The 4,870-nt window shown below is 41.5% G+C and overlaps 1 long non-coding RNA gene across 1 annotated transcript; it reads left to right on the top strand.

Moving 5' to 3' along the window:
• The first annotated feature begins 606 nt into the window (after window positions 1-606).
• LOC125941831 (uncharacterized) lies at window positions 607-3,992 on the top strand. Its single transcript, XR_007464642.1, has 3 exons — window positions 607-804; window positions 1,210-1,301; window positions 2,646-3,992. It is a non-coding gene; the product is annotated as an uncharacterized LOC125941831 (long non-coding RNA).
• The last annotated feature ends 878 nt before the right edge of the window (window positions 3,993-4,870 follow it).

The following is a 4,870-nucleotide window of genomic DNA, read 5'->3' as shown; positions in this document are numbered from 1 at the left end:
AATATTACATCCCCGTACCACACATTAAGTGAGCCTAACATTCTGTGCAAACGCTCAAGCATGCACGATGGTGTTGGCTTGTAACATTTATAATCTTAAATGTTAATTGTTCGATATAGATGCTTGTGCATGACAACATATGGAAAAGTTATACATTAAACAACCGTCATAACCCCGAAGATAGAGACGAAGCCGTGCACTATTAGCAACCGCGCGACCGGAAATCAAGCCAGTGTTTTTTCGTGTCAGCAAGGGAAAAAAACGAAAAAAAAAACCCGGGCAAAATAAAGCGGGCAAGCAACATTTCCTAACCTCATAACGGCGTCATGCATGACTCATTTGGTAGGGGCACACCTAATAGAACATGTTTTGAATGAAACAGCTCTATTGTGCGTCCCGCAAATAGCGAGACTAGCACGATAGGAGCCCGGGCCGGCAACCTCGCAGGTGCTTTTATCAATAAAGTTTTTTTCCGTCCGTCCGTCCGTAGGAAAAGCAGTGTGGCACTTTCGTATGTTCGCGCCTTTGATCACATGGCATTGGGTGACGTCGTCAATGTGACGTCACATACCACGCACGTGGTAGAACGCTGACTCTGGCAGTGCTGACTGCTCGTTCGTGTGCCCTTGCTGTGTGAAGATGTTTGCGTTTGTGCAATATAAATTCGATGGCAAGACGGCTGTCGTGAAGCTCTCCGCTATAAAGGATTTCACTCCTAAAAACGTTACCGATTTTGAGTCTACTGGCCTGGGGACGAAGACACCATCGGCGATTTTTATGAAGCGCGGATCCTGCATCTCGCTGGTAAGTGACATGTCAAGTTCCATTCGTACCCTTTCACAGTGATGTCATGCATCGAAGAGCGTGCGTTGTGTTTAGGCAGTGGCCGCAGTAACATTTAAAAGCAACTTCGCTAGACATTCTCACACAATGAATTATGTCTCGAAAATGCGGGGTAGCACTACCTGTATGTGCACTCACTAGGAGTCTTTAATTTTCAGTATCCGCTATCGAAAAACAGTTGCATCATGAGCATTTGATGTAGACGTGCTTTAAATAGCTGCAGAGTCCCCTACAGGCGGTGTCTCTCCTTGGATTGTGAACGGCGCTGTTGTGTTCGTAGGAGCACTATTTGACTAGGCCTTGTAGGAGACAGATTTGTGTCTGCGTGTGCTTTCTTTGCATGCCGCATTGCTATATAATCTGCAGAATCTGAGGAAGAGATGGAGGCATAGAAGGAAAAGCGTCCCAGGAAGGTTTTGGTGGACTTGCCACGAGGAAAGAAAAGGAGCAAGGAAATGGTAATGTCTTGTTGATAATTGCATTTACAGCATGCATGGCAGAAGCCTAGAGCACTTCACTTACGTCTTCGATAAGTGATGTCTAAACTGCACTGAAGGCAATGTGATTGTATCATACATACTAAAGTTTTTTTTGTCAAACATTATATTCCTAAGTTAAAATTTGCTTCTACAGTCACTATAACTCTCCCTCTTAAGTGCAGCAATATCGGTCCAGCAGATGTCTCATGAAAACATATTTGCATTTTGCATTAATTTCAATTAAGAAATCGGTGTTGGCCACAGGGTAAAGCTTCTTCTTACGTCTTAATCTTTCTGTGAACCTCTTTTGTTTAGAGTGCTAGATAGGTGAACAATGCAGAGCAGAGCACAATGGTAAGGCGATATGCCTTCTATAAAGAAGCCAAATGTAGCAAATTTGTAGCACAGCTTCGAAATTTGGTGTGCCTGCTATTGCACCAGCTATGCTCTGTGTACAGAAGTGGAGGTTGTTGGCATTCGTTCATTGCCTTTTCAAGTCTAATTTGTTTCATTGTTTCTTCCCCAAGTGAAACTGTGAACGAAAGGAAAAGTACAAGTTTTCTTCTTCAGTTATCTTGGTGTTTGGTAAATGTAACTGCAAGTGGTTGCGAAAATATACGATCTAGAGTTGGTGCATTTGCAGAGAAAATGCATGTAGATGAACTGCTATAAATAAGTGCCTCATTTAAGAATGCACTTTTCGAAGCATTGCAAGCACACACACACACACAAAAAGGGCGCTGTAGGGGCAAATTTATTTGAATTATGAAGCATTAGTGTTTCTCTAGCCAGAAACTTCCGTGAAACAGACTATGCTGAAAGAAAAACAAATTCTTTTGAGCTTTAATGCTCATGCACAAATGCTAGAAATGTTTGTGTTGCGACCACTTCAGTAAAAGAGCTGCAATGTGTTTTGATAATGTTGTGCAAGCACAGTCACTGTTATTGGAGAACATTGCTTTGCAGACATCTATTTTCTTGTCTCATATCAGCACTGCCTAAACAAAGAAACATAATAAGGGATCAACTGTGCTTCCTAAATGCAATACAGTATGTCAAATGTTTGTGATCATTCCTAGCATTGGCGAAGCAACAAGCAGAAACAGCTGGCAGCACGTGTTGCTTTGTTGTCTTGGTTTTCTACTTGGTTTTCTCTTTTCGGCTTGTGATTTCTTGGCAATGGGCTAATTAACATTGTCTTTGTGGGGTACATCCTATTTCATTTAGCAGTTGTCATTTAGTGGTGGCAGTCCTGATGAGTGTTGCTATTGAGGTTCTAGTAAAATGTTCACAGCTCAGATGCCTCCTTCAAAAACCTTTCAGAAAGCCGAGTTGTCTATGCCACATCGTTTGATGTGTCAGTGCGAGCTCAACAGTACCCTGTGACACCTCCGAATATTAGAGGCAAGTTCTACCTTCTGCTGTGTGATCTAGTTTGATGTTTATTACTAGCACTATCTTGTTTTGTGCAGTTTGTGCAGTAAGGTGTTTCGAAATAGAACAAAGGATGACTAAAAAAACATCTTTTCTGTATTTGATGTACAGTAAGGACTGTTATGTGTTATATTGGACTGACATTCCAACAGGAGTGCTTGTATAGCATGCAATGATTGCCGTTTAGAAGCATCAGTCATCCTTATTTTATACCCGGTACATAGGTACTGTTAAAGGAGCCCTGAAAACTTTTTATCGAAATCGAGAAATGCGCTTGAAGTCACAATAGACTATATCATAAATACTTTGCAGCAAAAAGTGCTTCAATGCGTTCAGCAGAAGCGAAGTTATCAGCAGCCAAAAATCGCCTTTAATCCCCTTCGTGGTGCTCAGGCTCCTTCAATGCCGTGCACTGTAAAGGCTATGCCAAGCACGCTTGTCCTCAGTGAGGCGCAGTGAGCTGAGCGAGTGGGCTCATTGCGGCACCCAAGGGCAACTGTGGTATTTTTTATGTGTAGCAGATGCAGCCACTTGTAGTGGTAATGCATCTGCACAGCATTTGTCTGTGCGCAATAGGGCTTGAGTGCATGCTTGGGCTCATGTGCTCCAATCTGCCTAAGTTACGCAGTGTGGACCAGCTTTGGCCTGAACCAGCTTGACCGAAGGATAGTACCACATCCAATTTGCGCATTTTGAGGCAATATCGATAGCTCAGTATGAAGTGATGTCTGCCAAGGCATCTAACCAGGAGTGAGCACGTGCTGGCAAATGTACGTGGGGTCTGACCTTAAGTTTCACATAGTTCAAGGCTAGTTGAATGTTCAAAACAAATTGAAATAATGAGACCGAATGGCTACAACACCGATAAGAAGTGTGGTCAGTTTAATTTCTACGCTGCACAAGAACAGACAATAGTAGGCTTCCTGAAATACGTAAATTCGAAAGCATATTTTTGCTAACTTCAGCTTGTTTATTAAACAGTATTAATAAATATACACAGTAACAATAGGAAGAATTACACTGATCCAAACACCCTTCTCGATTGATGTCAGCTATTGGCCAATAGCAGCCCTCTATTGGAATATGCTATATGACGAAATGTAGCACCCGCAAAGAGAGAGAAGGCTTCTGTTGAAAAGAGTGTTTCAAAAAAAGGTGAATTCATGCTCCGCTTGTGAGCTCCATGTGCACAACTGCGAAATTTGACAGACATTCACAGCAGCGTATGCGATCTGGAGGACTGTGTTTTTTACCAAGACCAATGGGCGGTCGAGGACCCCTGCAAAAAGTTTATTTTTATCATGAAAGAAACGTTGCATTACTAGAGACATTGCTGGTATGTAGGATTCACATTAAGGCTGTACTTGCAACATACTGAAGCCCCTGTTATTGAATCTGACAATATCCATGCTGCATAGTGTGCAGCCTTGTGTCCACATATGTTGCATTCCAAGTGTCAGTAATCTTAACACTATGCTAGCTATACAAATTGTTCTTGCACAGGCACTTCAAGCACCTTTGCTGAAACACTTCGATCGCCTAGGCTATATTTGCAACAAAGTAGTCTGGTGATGCATAATTAACAAAAATGTTTTTAGTTTTTTTTTTTTGCATTCATGTTGTCCATTTATATTGCAAACTTAAATATAGTCAGTTTTGAAGACAACTACATTTTGTTTCGTTCTTATAAAGTACTTGTGTTTCATTATATTCATAAATTTGCCTCACTATGAGCTAATTTCGCATTCAAAGGAGAGGGAAGCGTCGACACAAGGCAAACCCACCATGTGACATAGCACATTGTGGTTAGCATGCCAGTGTAAAAGCCAGGGAAAGCTTACAACAGCTGTGCTCCTGCTCCCGGAATACAAGAGGCTTCTGCATCAAGCTGCAGCATGCGTGGTCATCTTCCTCTCAAATAAGGCTATCTTTGACCCTGGAAGAAAGATTAGGCATACTGAGTATAAAATTTATCTCGGAACACAAGTGCTTTAGTAGGATTAAAGGGAAGTTGCCTTCACATAAAATTGTCTTGAAGTTTCTAACACAAATATATAAACAAATATATAACTGCAAAATAAAAATAAAAAAGTTTACAAACTTTCATTAACTAT

This window comes from Dermacentor silvarum, unplaced genomic scaffold (assembly GCF_013339745.2).
Source record: "Dermacentor silvarum isolate Dsil-2018 unplaced genomic scaffold, BIME_Dsil_1.4 Seq426, whole genome shotgun sequence".
NCBI lineage: Eukaryota > Metazoa > Arthropoda > Arachnida > Ixodida > Ixodidae > Dermacentor > Dermacentor silvarum.
Note: the sequence above shows the minus strand (reverse complement) of the source record. Positions and strands in the feature narration are given on the sequence as shown.